The sequence below is a fragment of the Adiantum capillus-veneris genome, chromosome 4 (assembly GCF_014529385.1).
Source record: "Adiantum capillus-veneris isolate H3 chromosome 4, ASM1452938v2, whole genome shotgun sequence".
In the NCBI taxonomy this organism is placed as follows: domain Eukaryota; kingdom Viridiplantae; phylum Streptophyta; class Polypodiopsida; order Polypodiales; family Pteridaceae; genus Adiantum; species Adiantum capillus-veneris.
Genome location: NC_140934.1, coordinates 44470469 through 44490895, shown reverse-complemented (window position 1 = coordinate 44490895; position 20427 = coordinate 44470469). Strand labels below are relative to the sequence as shown.

Here is a 20427-nt window from a genome sequence, read left to right as displayed (position 1 = left end):
AGAAGGGTAGAGTATGCCATGTTTTTGCGGCATACACTGCCCTCTTCTTCTCTGCCATCGTACCTGTACCAAGCCCCCCCTCCCTACTCCACCTCCCACACCCTCTACCTCTCTCTCCCTTGTCCATCTCTCCCCACCTTCTCCCTCACACACACACACACACACACACACACACACACACACACACACACACACATACATACATTTTCAATTTGTTTGCGAAGGAGTTTCAATTTGTTTGCGAAGAAGTTTTTGAAGGCGGCTTATCGCGATTGTCATAAGACGCTCAACCTAACGGTCAACCATATCTACAACTTAAGGTAATTGCAAAACCTCCCCCCCCCCCCCCCCCCCCCCCCCCCCCCCCCCCCTCCCTCCCTCTTTTCCTATTGTATTCTACTCCACACACACACACTTACATGCATAAAGATTGGAAACAATAGGAGATTAAGAAGTACACATACCTCATTCATTTGACCAGTTGATGCAATAGGGATTATCGTTAACGATTTTTTGACGAAGGTTGCTTAGTGAAGTAGATGCAATGTTCTTGCACATCGTTGAATCCTTGTTTTCTTTGTTTGCAAATGGATATAAGAGGCAGATTTGTTGAAAAATGGATTGTGAGAGAAATAGATAAAGAAATAGGTTGAACTAAGTAAAATAGGAAAACACTTGAGAAAGAGAGGAGAGAGGGAGGGAGAGAGAGAATAGAGAAAAAGAGAGGGAGAGAGAGATAGAGAGAAAGAGAAATAGAGTAAAATAGGGAGAGAGGAGAAATAAGAGAGAGGGGGGAGGGGAGAGAGAGAAATAGAGTAACACATATATATATATATATATATATATATATATAGAGAGAGAGAGAGAGAGAGAGAGAGAGAGAGAGAGAGAGAGAGAGGGAGGGAGATAGAGAATAGAGAAGGAGAGGGAGGGAAATAGAGTAAGATAGGGAGAGAAAATAGATAAAGAGAGGGAGAGAGGGAGAGAGATAGATAAATAGAGAGAAAGAGATAGATAGATAGATAGAGAGAGAGAGAGAGAGAGAGAGAGAGAGAGAGAGAGAGAGAATAGAGCATGAAACGGAGAAAGAGAATAAGGTAAGAGAGAGAGAGGGAGATAAAAATAGAGATAGATAGATAGAGAGAGAGAGAGAAGAGAGAAAGAGAGGGAATACTAGATAGATAGAGAGAGAGCAAGAAAGACATAGATAGAGAGAAAGAGAGGGAGAGAGAGAATAGAGAAAGAGAGGGAGTACTAGATAGATAGAGAGAAAGACAGGGAGAGAGAGAATAGAGAAAGAGAGGGAGTAATAGATAGATAGAGAGAGAGAGGGAGTACTAGATAGATAGAGAGAGAGGGAGAAAGAGATAGATAGAGAGAAAGAGAGGGAGAGAGAGAATAGAGAAAGAGAGGGAGTATTAGAGAGAGAGAGAGAGCGCAATGATTGCAAGTAAGTAAAGAACAATGATTGTAAGTAAAGTACCCATTTTGTGTTGCGCATCATGCAAGAGTGCATAGGCTTTTGTAAAGTGCTTTGAGAAACATCTTTTTTACGTCCCCAAGATGGAGTTCAAAAATGAATTTCTATGCTCTTCTTTCTACCTTTTCTATCTTTCTCTCACTCTTTCTGTCTATCTCTCTCTTTCTCTCTACGGATGAAGCATTAGGTTGAAGAATCAGATGTTGTGAAGAGATGTTACGCAAGAAGCACAATAAAGAAGCTCTTCTTCAAAGCACTCTACAGAGGCAGAAGCACTCTCGCATTACGCACAACACAAAACGATAACTTTATTTATAAGACTAGCTCTTTATCCTAAACCCTAAACTATGGCTACATTAACGTAATTGTACATATTTAAATTATATTAATTGTAGAGAGTATGTAATTGTAAATACTTAAATTATAGGGGGGTCGATACGTATATATTTGTTTATGCATGTATTAAGGCAGTGTGTATAGGAGCATAATACCTAAAGGCTACACGCTTTCTCTTGTGTATAGTCCTTTTTTAATTGTGGCGTTGCGATCATTGATCCACTCATGCATAGATTACAACAACGTACCTTTGGTTTTACCACGGTTGAGACTATGATGATATCTAAAGAGGTGCCACGTGACCTTTGGCACTACTAGCCCCTACTTAGGTCTACTAGTATGTATATGTATCTACATTCTTATGTGCATATATACTTGTGTACATATATATGGATGAATGAGTAGGGGGGGAAAGCTAAATCTCATATTGCTCTTTGTAATGTAGATGTCGGACAAGAGACCACCTGGTGGGGAGCAGCCATTTGGCTCTTCTTTTGGTTGGTTCACATCCAGGTGGTCTCCCACCCGGGGTGGACATCGCCTCCAGTGGACCCGAGTCTTCAGGCGGTGAGACCAAGCAAAGAAAGAAAGATTATTTGTGGCTAGTTAACCCTAAACCATGAATGTTATAGGTTTATTTTTGTTAATTGCAGACATGGCCATCGTACACCTACTCTACTCAGATTCCTCCACGGGTGGTAGATTTAGATCTATAGCGGGCTATCTCTTTGAGGGACTAGTACCTCTGTTCAACGGATGCATTGTTTGGCCGGTACACTCCATAGCAGCTTGCAACCTACGGTCTTTTTTGGCATTCCACATCATGGGGAGTCGGGGAGGGACTCCTTACATCTAGAGCCTCACATCGATGGCATCTCAGTATACAACCCCTTCTTATTGTCCCACTCCCATGGCATCGCAAGGTCCCATGCCAGTCCATCCCACTCCTGCTTCGCCAGAGCACCATCGACGCACTTCCTCTAGCGGCACATGTCGATGCTCATCTAGGCAACGAGCATCGAGAGAGACGAAGTGACAGGGGATCTTGTGGCTTCGCTTGTTTTGGTAGCGGGGGGGGGGGGGAATAGATTTCCCTATTTCAGAGCGTGCCATTCTTGACGCAAAGGATGAGGATACTTGTGCACCCGTGCCAGACACGCATGGGTGCTACTACATGGTAAAATATGGCGGGTAGGTGGACTTCAGTACAACACAACGCAGGACAGTTCGACTCCATCTTTAAATTCTTATACATTCGACGTATAAGAATTATTTTGTAAAGTTTAGAGACTAGCTGCCCGATAATGCACGCTACATTGAGGACACGTTGCGTGCTAGATTTTCAAATGCCCCCGATCAACATTTTCCACAACAGTGGTTGGAGGGCTACATAAAAACATTTTTCAAAAACAAGCAGTCGAATGTACGGCGCGCAACAGCCAACCAAGTTAGAGATTTAGATAGGAGCTATCACGGTGGCAACATGACAGATGTGAAGTAGGAGTGGGCAATGCAAGAAAAGAGCTATCAAGCTGCAACAACTCATCCTACAGACAACAACGCGAAGCTCGGGTCAGACAAACTCCCACGTACTATGACTCGGGAGGCAAAGCAGCATGGAAGGACAAATATATAAGATTGATTAACTTACAACCTAAATAGGTGATTGTAAAGATTATAGTTGATGATTTGTTATTGTTATTGCTAGCTTAGGAAAATATCATTCTTATTCGACCAACCACAGAGATGGTCAAGTTTCGGGAGCGGCATATAAAATTTGAAACTTGGCGATGGTTGTTCGAGAGCAACCACATCTCTTGGAAGAAATTCAACACAGTGGTTGGATCACTACAAGCGGTAAGTTTGATTGAATAATTTTGTATCAATTATTTCAGATGTTAATATTTCTATAATGATATTTGGGTTTATGTAGAGTCAAGGTGTTCAAACGTACGTGCCTGTGGACGATGATGAAGAGGAGGAGGATTAGACAGAAAAATATTTATCCAAACTTTCATAAAGTCCTAATGTAGCACAATGTATAAACAACTATTTTCATTTTATTTGTGACTTTTTTAAATAGTTGATCTTCTGCACATTAAATTGTCAAGGTAAAGTAAATTCAATTTCAGTTTTTTGTTTTTTCTGTATACTCTTTCAAAAAACAATTGATGTTTCATTGTTTTATATGCAGGTAAAAAATAAAGGTGCTCATTTGAACCACCCAATTTTGGATGGCCCAAATGAGCACCTTTATTTTTGAATAGGTGTTTAGCGATAATATACGCGATAATAGCAACGATAAATCATGCGATAATAGTAGCGGGTATATACCCGCAACGATTACCACGTAATTTTTGTCTAACCACTACAACACTTTTTGCCGCTGTTATTGCCGCATACTCAATATTTCTCTTTTTATTTTTCTGCAGCAATGCTAGTGGTTGTGGAATGCTCCTCTTATAGTGGATTACACTTATGTATCTCTCTGCAAGGAAGAGGAGGACATAAATTGATATTTTTGTGTAGATCTCTTTTACAAGCATAATGGCGCAACAAATTCATTTCTACATAAAATATTGTAAAATTTTAGCTTTATTTTTATAAATTTCAATAGTTTTCTTTTTAGCTTCAAATCATGCAAGTAAGACATGATATGTAATTTAGAGTATGTTGTTAATTTTAAATCTTATACTTCTTGATTTTTTTTTACTGTAAAATTTACAAAATGCAATTGACGTTTGATATTTTTTATGCAAGATTAAAAAATTGATGGTTCAAATGAGAATTTTTATTTTGAGTACTGGTATAACAATAATATGTGTGGATATAAACGTGGTAATGGTCGCAATAATAGGCGCGGATATATATCTGCGTCTATTACCACACATATTGCTATTAAATCATCACCACAACCTTTAGCATTGTTATTGATGCGTATATAATATTTTCTCTTTCTATTTTCCTTTGTTAATCTCCAGGGGGGTTCACTAGCTAGTACCTTCCGTATGGTGGTATATGAGTGCACAATAGGGGGTTTCTTTAGAACTCCCATAAATGTATACAATAGGGGGTGCTCCCAAATTTGGGGATGCATATACCATATGTAGGAGGGGGGGGGGGATGGAGGGAAGAAGGAACTGTAGGTTCACCACTCTATAGATTTTTTCATGAAATTAAGAGTATTTTTTCCACAACATGTGCCAATAAATGGCTAATCTGGGTTTTGATTAACTGGTTCTAAGCTAAATAGTGGCTTAAATTGCAGAATCCTTGCAAGATTAAAAGTTTTTGAGAAGATAATTGGTAAAATTATATTATTGTTATAGCAAATGCAAGTAAATGCTACAAATTTTAACCCAAAAGCCAATATAGTTTTAAGTGTTTCATTTTTTCCATTGGTTATAAAAATGTGAGTTACCTTTTATACTTTAAAAAAGGGGCCTAATGAAAGGATACATATGAGGCTATTAAAATTTAGTCAAGGATTGCCTTTTTTCCGTTCAAGATGGAAATAGGGTTAGTATACATAAGATAGGGGATGGGGGTTTGTAAATACTCAAAATCCCATGTGTAGGGGTTTATGTGAGTTATATGATCTCCGTAGATAAGGGCTAGGTGAATATGCACGGTCCTGTATATAGAGGAGTTTTGGCTCAAGGGTTACTCACAAGTGACGTCCCCTGATAGGTAATAGTGAATCCCCTAGAGTTAATTTGCGGCAACATACACGGATTTGGCCTGCTCCTCTTATAATGACTATCTCACACGGGTAACGTAGCTTGAAATGGAATCTACGGTTCAAGCAATTTGACCGATGCACCTTTGGTAAATTCAAAGCTAAAAGTAAGTTCGGGTAGGCTTCTAAATTCGGGGCCTCTCCACTAAGAACCATGTGTACTAACCACTAAGCCCGCTTGCATTCATTGATATATAGGGGATTTGAGTATGTCATATCGTAAATGCGAACGGATTTGTAAATTTGAGATACCTCCATGTCGTCATTTATGACAGCTCACGATTGACGCCTCTCGGTCGTCCCCCTTATATCATTGATCCCATTTGAAGATGCCCATGTGATATAGTGATGAGGCTAGCCGTGTGATATTGTGATGACATACACCCAGGACCTAGCCCATAGTCTCCCTTTCGGAACTGTCTAAGTCATCGTGCATGGTCACGGTCTGTCGTCACCTTGAAAACCCTGCAAGCCTCTAACAGCGCGGGGGCCGCCAAGGGGTCTCATTTTTCAAACGGGCTCTATCAATGGTCGGATTGTTATCAGGTACCAATGATTAATCGTGAGATAAGTATGCAGAGGATGCCAAAGAGACACACACACACATCTACCTACTGAGGCGCTAGAGATCGAGGTGGGAGAGTTCGTAAGCAAATGGAGGGACGCTCAGTATGTGAGATTTGGCGTTGCTTTGATTCCCGCTGCGTAGCAGATGTTGCGCTTTCTTGCATAAGTCGATCGCTACCCTTGTCTCTATGGAGGCCCCGCAGTCTCTCGCGCAATCCAACGGCAAGTATTACGATCTCTCTCTCTCTCTCTCTCTCTCTCTCTCTGGTGGGGCGGGGCGTTGTCGGTCCGCTGCTCTCCAATATCAACATCTATCTAGATATGCAATTCCCACTTAGCTAGGTCTGCAGTTCCTGCCGATAGGAAGCTAATCATGTTAAACACTCAATCGAAAAGAATGAGAAAGAGTTCATTTTCAACACTATACGGAAAAGAACGAGAAAGAGTTCATTTTCTAACATATATGGTGTTATATGTTGGTGTAGGAATGGTCATTCACTGACCATTCCCTGAAAGAAAGGGCGACATCATGGCAGTCAGTGGATGTGGGGAGCCATGGTGAGAGCACTTTCTGAAGGAAATGGTCAGTGGATGACCATGGAAGTGGTTAAGTTTCATGGTGCTTGCCCCCATGTAGGTCGAGGTGACCGGCAAAGCCGGCCATGCAGTTCTTTTTGGGGGGAGCACGTAGTTTAAACATATAAGAAGCAAATCGCCCTCCTTAAGCACAGGCGCGCACGTAGTGCAATGGTAGAGACGCACTGTCTGAGGGCTCAGGTGGAGAGGTCGATTCTATGTGCGCTGCGCGTTGACTACACTTATGGTCAATAGGCTGTGGCCCACTTGATTTGACTCGGAACCGGGAAGAAAGGGCTTGCCACGAAGGCAAGCACTCCGATATCTAAGGCAATGGTCACGCGAGCCTTAGTTATCAGTTATTTGAACAAATAACTAAGCCTCATTCTTGGTCACACGCACAAAGGGGCATTAAATGAGTTACTAAATCTACACTTTGTAACTATGCCAATTTTGGCATAGTTATGAAGTTCAAAACATAGTTGGGAGAATGAATGAATAACTAAGCCTCGCGTGACCATGCAAGAGGCTTAGTTATTCATTTAATGCTTTGTCTGGAAATAGTTGGCATAGTTATCAATAACTGATAACTAAGCCTCGTGTGACCATGCCCTAACCAACGCCGAATGACCATTCCAGGCCATCATTGTCGAGCGGCAGTAGCATTCAAGTGGAGCACTGAAGCACTCCGGTGGGGCAGCAATACAACATTAGCGTTATAGTGGAACACTGTAGCACTGCAGTAGGGCAGCGATACAGTGAGCATTGAAGACGATTGCTTGACAGTTCGAGCCTGCACAGGCCGCAAGGATTCCAGGGCGCTGAGCGACAGAGGGGAAGCGAGATTATGCATGATGAGTTGTTGACCTCTGAGCTCATTCTGGCTGATGAGTTGTTCGACTTTGATTGGATGTAGCCCTGCTATATTCCAGGTGCTGAGGTATCTCTCATCCAACAGCCCTACCCCAGCTTCATTCCGCTCAGGAATGGCGACTAAATGGAGGGCTGAGATCTACAGGCTCCCGATGCCCGACTGTGACGGGGAGGGGGTTGTGGCTGGCTGTTCCCTGCCCTCAACTCATGGTACAGCTGACAGCAAGCAGCGTGTATGCAAAACAATGAGAAAGACTCCATTTTCCAATGGAATAATGACCGAAATTGCGTGTGAATTTGGTTGACTGCCATTAATTGTACCCTGTAGAGCTAATCATATTCCTTGGCGCAGGTATGAGGAATGCTGGATTCCGTTGCTTTCCAACTTTAGCCAGCATGGCACCCCAATATTGCCCCTACAACCACCTCTTGACTGCGCTTGGATTTGGCATATCCATCGGCTCAATCCGGTACTACACTCAACCAACTACCTATAACATGCACTTCTGGTGCTCTCTCTCTCTCTCTCTCTCACACACACACACACACACACACACACACACACACACACACAGACATACACGGTTTTAGATGAAGGTTTGACACAATAAGACTATGGCATTCTCCCATATGGACAATGGAGTTCTATTCCCATCATTACTCCCTATAGTGTTGAGCATCACGAGCCACTCCTTGAAGAGATTTCTTGCGTAGCTATTTGCGGTTGTGGATGGGGGACAGAGGGCCTCCACCCCAGCTTGTTTTCTCCTTCCTGCAATCCTTATACCTACCTTGGTATGTGTAGCGCGGATAATGTGTCGTGCTCTCTACAGTGGGTGGTCCTCAGTGCAATGTGCGTGACAATCTCACTCAACAGACTGAATCTCCCTCACACAGACTGAACAGAAAGGAAACAATAGACGCCAACAGAGCTCACAAAGACACAATAGCAGACCAGAACATATGACTCGACTATCTCAAAGATTGATATAGACTCTGGCGTGGCAGCACACTTAGCTCCAGTCCAAGACTCACAGGTACAATGGGGGTGTCTAGGCTGAGATGTGCTGGGATGGTGAAGACGTGCTCCGTGTATAGACTCACTCTAGACAAGTGCGTCGCTGGACCAGAGGTGAAGATGATGATCCTGATGACCAACCCCTACTACTCATGTACCACCATAAAGAGCCCGGGGGTCCGTCTAGTGTGAACCAGCCTAGAACAACTCCAACTGTACTGACCATGTCCTGTGAAAGTGACACTGTAGCCTGCTACAGGTTGCCCGCCACAAGACCGCTCACTGTCTCGGTGAGAGGAATACTGAAAAAACTGTGAAAGAGAACCACTAGGTGCATCTGTACATTTCTTGGAGCAGGTGCTAGGCCAAACCATGACCTTACATGTCTCAAAAGTGGAGTAAAACACTGTCTTGCTTGCAACGCCTTAAGTCTTTGAATAGGCAAGAACCCAATATGATTGCATAGTCCAAGAATCCCAATCGGCAAAATAGATTGAGGCTCCTCAGCAAAGAGATATGCTCGGTTTGGATCCAACGCATCTTTATCCTCCATAACTATAGTGAGAAGAAAATGACCTGGTCCGCACTTGCAGATGAAATTGTCGAAAAGAGGGATGATTAGAAGCTCGAGTCATAACGCGATGCGGTTAAGCTCCATCTTAATGGCAAAACGAAAAGCATTAACGACATTGTGATGGCAAGCCGGTGAATGCTTGATAGCCCCAAGGAAACAGCCAAAAAGGCTCTTAAGCTTGTTGCTATGATAGGATTACACAAAATTGTTCTGTCCCTTTGTGTCTCTAGCCATCTCTCGTGACGAAGGAAACAAGGCCAAAGAGACGATTGATTATTTATTACAGGAGGTCTCCATTTCCTTGCAGGAGAGAGAGAAGAGGATAGACAGTGGGGGTGGGGGGCCGAATTGGCACTAGATAGGGACGAGGGGGTGGGTAGGGACGAAGGTTTTTTGTTAGGGGCCTCTATACATGAGGCAGCATGCCATGTATTTACCATGACGAGGATCACATTTTGCCATCATTGACGATGGCTCAAATGCGCTGTTGGTTATCTCTGCAACGGACGACTGCTCATGATAGGCCTTAGCTGCCGAAATCACTGGGGCATATGATGAAAGCATGAAGTGAATTCTGGGGTAAATAACCAGGTTGGTTCATTAATCACAGTGGGCTCTAAATCAACACACAGCTCGAGGAACATGCTTTCCCGCTCCTGTCTTGTCTCACTGAAGAAGTTGTTAAAGGCATCATCACCGCCACCAACAGTCTTGTTACTGGGCATCTGTCCATTTGGATGGATGCCATGCTCGAGGCATAGTTACTCGGAACGTGAAACGGGGAACGGCAACATGCATGAAATGCCATTCCCTGTTTCGGATCTCACATTTAAAACACGGAATGGAGATCCGGAACGGGAAATTGGGATGGGAATGGGGAACGGGGACGTGAAAATGGCCATTCCCTGTTATTGTGGCTCGAGGCAGTAGAGCTCCCAGCAAGCATTCCCGACCTAGATGCCAGCCTGACTAGGGAGGGGGGCTGGTTAGGGGTGAGGCAAGGGAGGGGGTGGGTAGGGGCGAGGGTGAAATGGGTGGGTAGGGGCGAGAGGGGGTATGTAGGGGCGAGGGTGGGGAGGGAGGGCTAGATAGGGGCGAGGGGGAGTGGGTAGGGGCGAGGGGAGGTGAGGGGGAGGCTAGGGGCGAGGGAGGAGGGATTGGGTAGGGGCGAGGGTGGGGAGGGAGGGCTAGATAGGGGCGAGGGGGAGTGGGTAGGGGCGAGGGGAGGTGAGGGGGAGGGGTTGGGTAGGGGCGAGAGGGGGAGGGTAAGTGAGGGGGAGGGTAGGGGTGAGGGGGGAAGTGAGGGGAGGTTCGGGAGGAATGTGCTAGATAGGGCCGAGGGGGGAGGGGGAGTGGGTAGGGGCGAGGGGAGGTGAGGGGGAGGGTAGGGGCGAGAGGGGGGGGGGGGGGGGGGGGGGGGGGGTAGGGGTGAGGGTAAGTGAGGGGGAGGGTAGGGGCGAGAGGGGGAGGGGTGAGGGCGAGTGGGTAGGCGAGGGGACTAGAGACTAGGGGCGAGGGCGAGGGCGAGGGCGAGGGCGAGGGACTAGGGGACTAGGGGCGAGGGTAGGGGACTAGGGGCGAGGGCTAGGGCGAGTGGGTAGGTGAGGGGGCTAGGGACTAGGGGCGAGGGCGAGGGACTAGGGGACTAGGGGCGAGAGTGAGGGCAAGTGGGTAGGTGAGGGGGCTAGGGACTAGGGGCGAGGGACTAGGGGACGAGGTCGAGTGGACAAGGGGCGACAGGGATAGACAAGGGGGTGGGGGGAGGGAAGGGGCGAGGGCAAGGAGGGGGTGGGGTGAATAGGGCGAGAGCTGGGCAATGGAGAGGGAGAGGGACTAGGGCGAGGGTGTGAGGTTGAGTGGGTAGGTGGTGAGGGGGGACTAGGGCGAAGGCCAAGGGAGGGGGTGGGTAGGTTCGAGTTGGGAGAGAGGTGGGTAGAGTTGGGAGTTGGGAAAGGGAGAAGAGGTAACAGACCATGATGAGCAAGGTAAGGGCCAAGGACAGAACGAACTATCATCAGCAAGATAATTATGACGAGTAAGGAATTCGTCAAGCAGGTCGGGCTCTGTGAAGGGAGTTCGCCAGACCCAAAGCAGAGCTTTGTTCTGGTCGTAGCAGCAGACATCTCTGAGGCTGATGTTTGAAAAGTGGTGAACTCTTGTGGTCGAGATTTCTTACTGCTTCTATGCTTCTTCATAGGCTCAAGTGGCTCATTGGGTTTAGTTACTGTGGAAACATTGGAAGAGGGTGTACCTTCATGCAAAGAGTGAATAGAGACTCCATAACAAGGCATAGATTTGGTAGCCTCTAACCACTCCAGTAGATCTTCATCTGACCCTTCAGGTGTAGTAGGTTGTTCTTATTCAGGTTTGGTTTCCATTGACAAAGAAACTTGCTACACCACGGGATCCATACCACCTTCTAAGAGAATGGGTTGCATCGAGGAGCCAAAAGTATGTATTCACATTGCGTCGTTTCCCAAATCATGAAGTGCTTTAGTGTGTCGCAGCCATGGTCTTCCAATGAGCAAAGGAAATCCCTTCTCAACCTGGGGAAGACGAACCACAACAAAATCCGAGTGAAAAGTAAAGTCTTGTACCTGCAGAGGCACATTGTCCACTATGCTCACTGGGTAGACTGTCCGTTGGTCGGCCAATGTAACTGTGAAGGGAGCAGGGCGAGTAGGTTGTAGACCTAGAGCTAACATAGTGAACTCGGGCATCAGGTTGATGCCAGATCCACCATCCACTATCACTTCTGAGAATTGTCGATCCAAAACGGACACTGTCAGGCGAGGGCTTCTATAATCAGTGAGTGGAGCAGCAGGATTGGATATCATATAGGACTTTGACGGTCGCACTGGGAGGTGCCCGCCACTAGGACCTGCTCCAGGGTAAAGTGACTGAATAACTACAAGGGTGTCACTTCTGAAACTCGCATCTAGCCGCAACATGTCATAGAGGGACACTTGTTGGAAAGTGTTCTTCAAGACTGTCTCTGTTGTATGCTTCGCTTTTTCTACCTGTTGTTGTTCCTCTGGTACTTTGATCTTCTGTAGATCGGAAATTGCTTCCAAGAAAGCTTCATCAATATCTGAGAGCAAAGATTTGGATTCTTTCATGGCACTAGGGGATGGCTTGTTAACAGCTCCACTGGTGTGACAATGTGTGGGGGAGTTGAACTTGATGGAATGCTAAGATTGAGAGCGGCTCTCTGGGCCTGGGTGAGGATGCCTGATGGCTCCTCTGCCAACTGCGGCGGCTTATTTTGAGGGGTAACCACGTGGGTAGAAGGGGGCGGCTGAGAAACAGTGCTAACTGCTAGAAAATTGAGCTTGGGAAAGGCAAACTCAGTCTGGCTTTGACTTGGGTTCGAAGCCGTAGATGCACGAATTTTAGGGCAATCCTTACTGTAGTGATCCTTCATATCAGCGCAATGACGGCAGGGAGGAGATCCTTCGGGCAGAGGGCATTTGCTTTGGTAATGACCATATTCCTCGCATCTGTAGCACAAAATGGGTCGATTCACTGGACGAGTCGAAGGACGAGGTGGTCCTTGCTCCATGGAGTTGGAGGTGGAGGCATAGAAGCTGTGAGGTGGTGAGGGGGCATGGGTATGATAAAATCTCTGAGAGGGAAAAGTGCTCTGCATACCTTGCATAGGAGGGGCTGTCAGCAAATGGTGTGGATGGCCACAGGGAGAAACCATGTTGGATGGAGGTGCTGGCCCTTGCTGAAGTACAAAATGGGTCGATTCGCTGGACGAGTCGAAGGACGAGGTGGTCCTTGCTCCATGGAGTTGGAGGTGGAGGCATAGAAGCTGTGAGGTGGTGAGGGGGCATGGGTATGATAAAATCTCTGAGAGGGAAAAGTGCTCTGCATACCTTGCATAGGAGGGGCTGTCAGCAAATGGTGTGGATGGCCACAGGGAGAAACCATGTTGGATGGAGGTGCTGGCCCTTGCTGAAGAGGACCAAGACTTTGCTGTATTTGTCGCAATCCCTTGAGGTAGTAACAATCCTTGTCCTCATGTCCAGATTTTTCACAGAAGTGGCAGTAAACCCGAAGGGGGCATTCTTGTGGAGGGTGCCCTGGAGAGCGGCATGAGCTACACCAAACCGTAGCCTTAGTCTCTTGCTGACACTTGAGCTCTTCAAGCTCGCGTTTAATTTGTTCCAATGCCTTATGATGTGGAGGCTTCTCTTGTCTAAGAGAGAAGGACCTCTCCTCTTGAAGAGCTCGCTGTAACTTTAGGGCTTTCAGTTCCCTGCGTAAAGAAGTTAAAGGATCAGAAGGACTTTCCAAAAACACAGAGGGGGTCTCTATGTGAGGGGGGTTGGTGAACAGCTTCTTAGCCCACTCTATCCTCGTAGCAGCTGCGATGAACTCCTCCAGAGTGGTGTCGGGTCGGAGACTCTCTCGTAGTTTTTGCTGAGAACTTTTGGGAAGCGCCTTCTCTACCCACTTCTTAACCATAAATTCACCTGGTTGCTGGGGAAGCTTGGCAACCAGAGACTTGGTTTTCGTCATAAGTTCTGCAAAAGTCTCCTCTGGCTGGAGCACCATGTTGGCTAACTCATCCAACACCTTCTCCTGGTAGTCACCGGGCTTGAAAGCTGCACAGAATTGTTGTCTTAAGGCTGCCCAAGTTGCAAAATGGTTCTCTGCAAACTGGCTGTACCATTTGTCTGCTAAGCCATCCAAGGTGGATGAAAAGAGTACCAAATAAGCATCTTCCCTGTTAAGACCACAACCCCTACACAGAGATACAAACCTCCTTGCATGGTCGTCAGCATCTTCTGAAGAAAGACCTTTGAATGTAGGGAACTTGATGTTTACCTTAGACAAAATGCTAGCCAATGGCTCCATGACCCCTTGCTGAGCCTGTTGCTCAGTAGCCTGCTGTAGCAAAATAGGAGAGAGCTTCACTGGAGAAGGTGATCTGGAAGATGTGGAACCGGAGGGAGGAATGGGTGATGCCGTATGTGAAGGTATGGGTGATGAGGTTGATGGACTTCTAACAGGTTCCAAGGGTCGTCTTCTGTTGTAGTACTTCTGAGGACTTAGGAGTGCGCTTTGACGCTTGACTGACCGCCTTGTATGGGTCATGCAGCGACCACCAAATCAACCAAGCTAAGCTTTGGGCAAGAAAACCTTGAATTGGTTGAAGACTGGTCTAGACTCTACTAGACCAGGCAAGTGACTAGACCAGGCTGGACCAGGGACGAGGAGGACTAGACCGGGGTCTAGACTAGGCAAGTGACTAGACCAGGGACGAGGAGGACTAGACCAGGGTCGAGGAGGTCTAGACCAGAGACGAGGGCTGGTTGGACCAAGGCGAGAGATGACTAGGGCGAGAGAGGACTAGACCCGTTGGACTAGGCGAGAGGAGAATAGTCAAGGCAAGGTCGGCGAAGTTGGCCCAACTAGCTTCAAGATTTGCACCTCACAGAGTGAGATTTCAATTGAGGTCCCACCGTGATGCCAAAATGAGAGCACCTGTAGCACGGATAATGTGTCGTACTCTCTACAGTGGGTGGTCCTCAGTGCAATGTGCATGACAATCTCACTCAACAAACTGAATCTCCCTCACACAGACTGAATAGAAAGGAAATAATAGACGCCAATAGAGCTCACAAAGACACAACAGCAGACCAGAACATATGACTCGACTATCTCAAAGACTGATACAGACTCTGGCGTGGCAGCACACTCAGCTCCAGCCCAGGACTCACAGGTACAATGGGGGTGTCGAGGCTCAGATGTGCTGGGATGGTGAAGACGTGCTCTGTGTATAGGACTCACTCTAGACAACTGCATCGCTGGACCAGAGGTGAAGATGATGATCCCGATGACCAACCCCTACTACTCATATGTACCACCATAAAGAGCCACCAACGGCTCATAAATGTCAGCCATGTGGTGACCTGACCACGAGGTCCACTAGACCACCATCGGTACCCTGCCACGTGTCACTCCTAGGCCAGAGGGTCCAGAGGGTCCGTTCAGTGTGAACCAGCCTAGACCAACTGTACTGACCGTGTCCTGTGAAAGTGACACTGTAGCCTGCTACAGTATGCAGGCCCTTGCTCGTAATAGCTTATGAAGTTATCAATGTGGGAATCATGATGAGAGAATGTGCCAAAACCTCTTGTGATACACAAAATGCATTTGTTAAATTCCCGAGCTTCATTTTGTCGTAGTAAAATCGAGGCTTTTCAGCTCGATCTTGATATAGCGCATTGCAACACTGATTGACTTGGTGTGTTATTTAAAGGTCATGTAGTGTATTGCAACACTGATTGACTTACTCTGTTTGTTATGTGAAGGTCATGTATGCTCATGATTGCCGCCTTCTTGTTGGTCAACTTTTGGATGTTCCAGTAGGCATGCATGGTACAACAGTTAATGCTGCAGAAACAACTAAGGCACTCTGGCAAGAACATTTCCCCCATGAAAGCTATACACTTGATCTTAATATGTTTCACTATGATGACCAATGGACACCTCCTACAGAAGTGCTTAAGAGGAGAAGAATTAAGTATGATCCAGAAAAGGCGGTTATGAGGCAAAAGACTTTCCTCTATCAGGTATGCTGACAACAATCTCTTCCCATGGTAGTACTTTTGATATATACATACAAACATATACATATATAAATATAAAAGTGATATTATATATATATATATATATATATATATATATATATATATATATGTGTGTGTGTGTGTGTGTGTGTGTGTGTGTGTTTTGCTAGTAGCCCTCATACCGACCTCCCTTGCGGCCTATCGCTTCTTTTCTTCCTTCTCCAGCCTGCCACGGAGTACCTGGCTGCCCTCTTTGCCCCGTACAACCACGTTCTTCGAGGTTGCGGGGTGATTGCCATTGCAGTTTTCCTTGCCCTTTGAAGCCTCTGTTTGCTATGCAAGCTCTGGCTTTTTTTCCATTGCCTCCCATGTTGCTTAGGCAACATTGCTACGGCCCAGGAGACATCTCCATGTCTCTTGTGTAGCAGGACCACCTTTGGAAGGCCTCCCCATTCTTGCAACAGTCGAGAATGTAGAGACCCTACGAGGATAGGTGCCTACCATCATAAGGGATGAAGAAGATCCTACTGCAGTCCAAACACTTTTCTCTCAAGAAGAAGTTGGAAATGAGTAGCTCTCCTTGTGGATCTAACAACCGCATGCTTGCTCTCCTTGCGTAAAAGCACGGTAACATGACTCCATCTGGGATAACCAGCATTGTTTCTCATCTTGAAACCTCCATCGGGTTCCCCTCGGTGAAGAGAGGTCGCGGTAATCAAGCGTAAAGATGGGGAAGTCGTAGATGAAGATCCAAGGCCTCCACATACCTACATCTGTCTTAAACTTGGAGAAAAAAAAAGAGCAAGCTTATTCTCTCTCAATCATGTCCAAAGCAAAACGGGATCAACCACATATGAGCACTCAGGTGTTCGTATCACCATAGGGCTCTGATACCATATCAAAGGTGGCAGCAGAAGATGCAATGAAGACAAGCACTGGTTTGTGATCCGGTGGGTACCTCGACTCCGATCTAGAACACCTGAAATACCAAACACATGAAAAAGGCACACCTGTGGAGAACAGAGATCACTGAGGTAGAAAGAGACGGGACATCTGAGAATGTGTGTGTGTGTGTGTGTGTGAGAGAGAGAGAGAGAGAGAGAGAGAGAGAGAGAGAGAGAGAGAGAGAGAGAGAGAGAGAGAGAGAGAAATGAAATGTTGTATCAACGTCTTCAAAAGGCCAGAATGACCTATGAGACCAAACTGATACAAAAGTGGTGAATCTGTTACAATGTCTGGGTACCTTAGTACTAAAGTACTAAGTGTGAAAAGTGTGAAAAACTAAATACAAAGTTTTAAATAAACTTCTTAGAAGCATTCTGGGTGTTTGGCTAGAATGCTGAGGCTGAGAGAGAGAGAGAGAGAGAGAGAGAGAGATCGAGAGATCTGGGAAAGGCTCTGCATGCTAATAACAATTTGCTCATACAAGTGACTAAGGGTGGTCGGGCATAGAACTGCCATGTCCAATGGGCAGACCGGAGGACACACAACTACGACTACTACTAACACTGCCAACTGCTCTTGCACATGACACCACTGACACGGCCACACCAAGGGCTGGACTCCCTGACATGAATCCTCCTCCTAGCAAAGGAAGGACCAATAGCAAACCCCGTCGAATGAGCTGCCCTGAGGAGGAATGTGGAAGGTGAGAGTGTGTTGCTCATCACCAAGCGGAGGATGACCAAATGCCCCCTGTCTCTACTCCCATAGTGATGCAAAATGTGCCTTGGCTGGCCTCCCAAAACGCTGGGAATGTTGGCCAAGAAAACGATGGGGAGTGGTCCCCTCTGACTGCAAACGCTGGCTGTGGGCAGCAAGAAAACCGCCAAGGAAAGGGGCTGCTGGAAAACGCTGATCCACCCCCTCCTGCTGGTGGCCAAATACGCCAACAAGGGCTGCACCCTTGGGCGCCCTGCAGGGCTGAGAACTGTACTCAAAGTACTCCCCCCGGAGATCTATATATAGGCCTCTACTGGCTGCTGGCCCCACGACCAAGCCAATAAATCCCATAAATGGGAAACAAGAGAGAAATGGCCTAGAGCGTTCTGGGAAAGCAGAGAGACATGGCAAGGGGGGAACAAAAGCCTACATAGCTATGGAACTGAGCCAAAACCCGAGCTAAACATGGCTAGATACGACCCGACATGAGAGACCTACCTCACATTGGCCGGGCACAGCCACAAAACAGCCCTGACTCCCTAATCTACTCCTAGGAGATACTGAAGCTACCACCAGACAGGAAAATGAACTCTAACAGTAGCCGGGGCTGATGTACGAATGGGAACTCAAGAGCACACATCTTCTGTGTGTAGGATTGGAAGAGAGGCTTCTTTGTGTAGAGATCTCTTCAAGGGAATTTCTTTTCGAGAACCGAGTTGCATTGCAAGCATCGAGACTTCAAAGGTAATGCTTTCATGTTTTCATCTTTGACTATTTGTTCGCAAGATTACTTTCTCTTTGCGAGGGAGAAGGAGCAGGAGGAGGCATGAGCCTCTGCAGAAGAAAAGTGCTCTGAGGAACTAGAGCGAGATCAACCCAAGGGTTTTGCACCCTGAGTTTGGGAATAGGCCCATGGATCTGAGAGTGATAGATTCTTGAGTTGGGATCCAGAAGTTGAGATTCCCAAGGACAAACTGCGCGTCCAGGAAAGCAGAGTTATTCTACAGGAAGAGGACTCTGGGAATAGAATCGGAAAAGAGTTGCAGGGATATGATGCTCTGAGTCTAGAAGGTGAGATCCAGAGGTGAGAAGTTTGGTTCTCGAGGATTTAGAATAAGGAATAGAAATTTCTTGGAATAGCGTGGCAATAGGAAGTTGAGGCTTCCAAGAACCATCTAGTCTTATTCTAGAACGAGCGTGATAATACGTTCAGTTCAAGTGCTTGTATAGACTTCTCACCAGTAATAAAGATACTTTTACCAGGGGGGGCTAGCCGATCTTCTGGCCCCAGTATTGTGTGTATCTTCTCACTCACCATCACGTGCACATCTAACCCTATGTGCATGTGGACAAGCTGACTCCTACTTCTAGGGTTTAGGTCAGCCTAGGAAGTGTTTTTGCACCCTTGTGAGCATGTACGCAGGACATGCATCTTTAGGTACTGAACCACCTCTTATTATTGGACTTAATAATAAGTAACATTTTGGCATTTTGCTACAAATCGTGGAGGATGGAGAGACACTGCTCAACCCAGCCTTTTTGATGCTACATAGGCAGCCTATGGGGGGCGCTTGGAAGACAAGAAGCAGAAGAAGCAGAAGCTCTAATAGTACATGTAGCACAAGGACCCAGAAGGCCAGCATTTTTGAGCCCTTCAACCAGCATTTTTCCAGCTATCTTCAGCATCACCAATCCAACGTTTTCAGCATTCCTACATCAGCGTTTTCATCGGCCATCATTAGCGTTTTTCAGTGTTTGCAGATTTCAGCCATGATCCTGAGTAGGATGAAGTTTCAAGCCAAAGTTCCCTAGAGTTTTCAGCATTCAGTCCATAGCCTCGTTGCGGACGCAGATCCTAGTCTCAACATCATTAGCGTTTTCAGCATTCAGCCTTAAGCCTCGTAGTACCAAGCATCTACAGAAAGTACCATCAACATTCCCGCATTTAGAACCCGTTGTTCTAGCATTTGTGCAATCGAAAGCAAATACCTCTGTAGCAACAGAGAGGGGGGTTTGGGACCCCATATGGTGTCCGTCTTCTCTCTCTCTCTCTCTCTCTCTCTCTCTCTCTCTCTCTCTCTCTCTCTCAATACTTTGACTCACAATTTTCATTCTCCTTCTCGCTCTTGTCTATTGCACAATTCTCATGAAGTAAAGAGGGGGGTTGTCTCTCCCCTTTAGTAAAAGGAACCTTGAAAGCATTCACCATCAATCACTTCTGCTGCACCTAACATTGGTATTAAAGCTATTTGATAGTGTTCGGTATCGTCACTCAAGAAAAGAACCTAAAGAATCTCTCCCAGATTTTTTCTCAAAGAATCTTTTGTCAAAGTCGACGATGCGGAAGTGTAGAGACCGAGTGAGCACGAGAGAGAGAGAGAGAGAGAGAGAGAGAGAGAGAGAGAGAGAGAGAGAGAGAGAGAGAGAGAGAGAGAGAGAGAGAGAGAGAGAGAGACTCCTGAACCAATCAACCTTGGCAATGAATAACTGAATTTGTATACAATGGAGGCAAGGGTTGCTTATATAGCAATCCCAGTAAATTGCTCTACCCAAGACTTTGACAAATAAGTAAAATAAATACCTAAAAGACAAACCAAATAATGGGATCACATTGGGCAGTTCACTTGAGATGCCTAAACTTTAACACCCTCTTTGCAACTCATAGTGGACATCATTAGTGAGACCAAGTCGATGAAGAAGCTACCATGGACACCCCGACCGGGATACAAGGTACACCTTGGTGTTTCTCTCCTCAACTTTGTACCTGAAAGTAATGACATCTTGAGCATCGATTGCCTTTGTAGAAACTTTGATATCCAAGCCCCTTCTTCCTTTCGCATATCAAAACGTTGCATGTATTGGGGCTTTAGGTGCCGGGATGGCATCTTAAACCACAATGCAATGAGGGGGCCTGCTACCAGCGCTTTCAAAAGCTACTCCCTTGGGCTTACCATGGTGCTAGCATTTCAAAATGCTTACAAAGTTTTCGTAGAAGCCTCCCATCCCTTGCTGTGCGTT

The 20427-nt window shown here is 46.3% G+C and overlaps 1 pseudogene across 1 annotated transcript in view; it reads left to right on the top strand.

Annotated features, from left to right (window-relative positions):
* The first annotated feature begins 7638 nt into the window (after positions 1-7638).
* The window catches only part of LOC147459071 (glycine-rich domain-containing protein 1-like), a 34982-nt pseudogene continuing 22193 nt past the window's right edge, over positions 7639-20427 (top strand). Inside the window, exons 1-3 of the transcript XR_015187832.1 lie at positions 7639-7804; positions 7924-8041; positions 15490-15750. The product of XR_015187832.1 is annotated as a glycine-rich domain-containing protein 1-like (transcript). The remainder of the gene's footprint in view (positions 7805-7923; positions 8042-15489; positions 15751-20427) is intronic.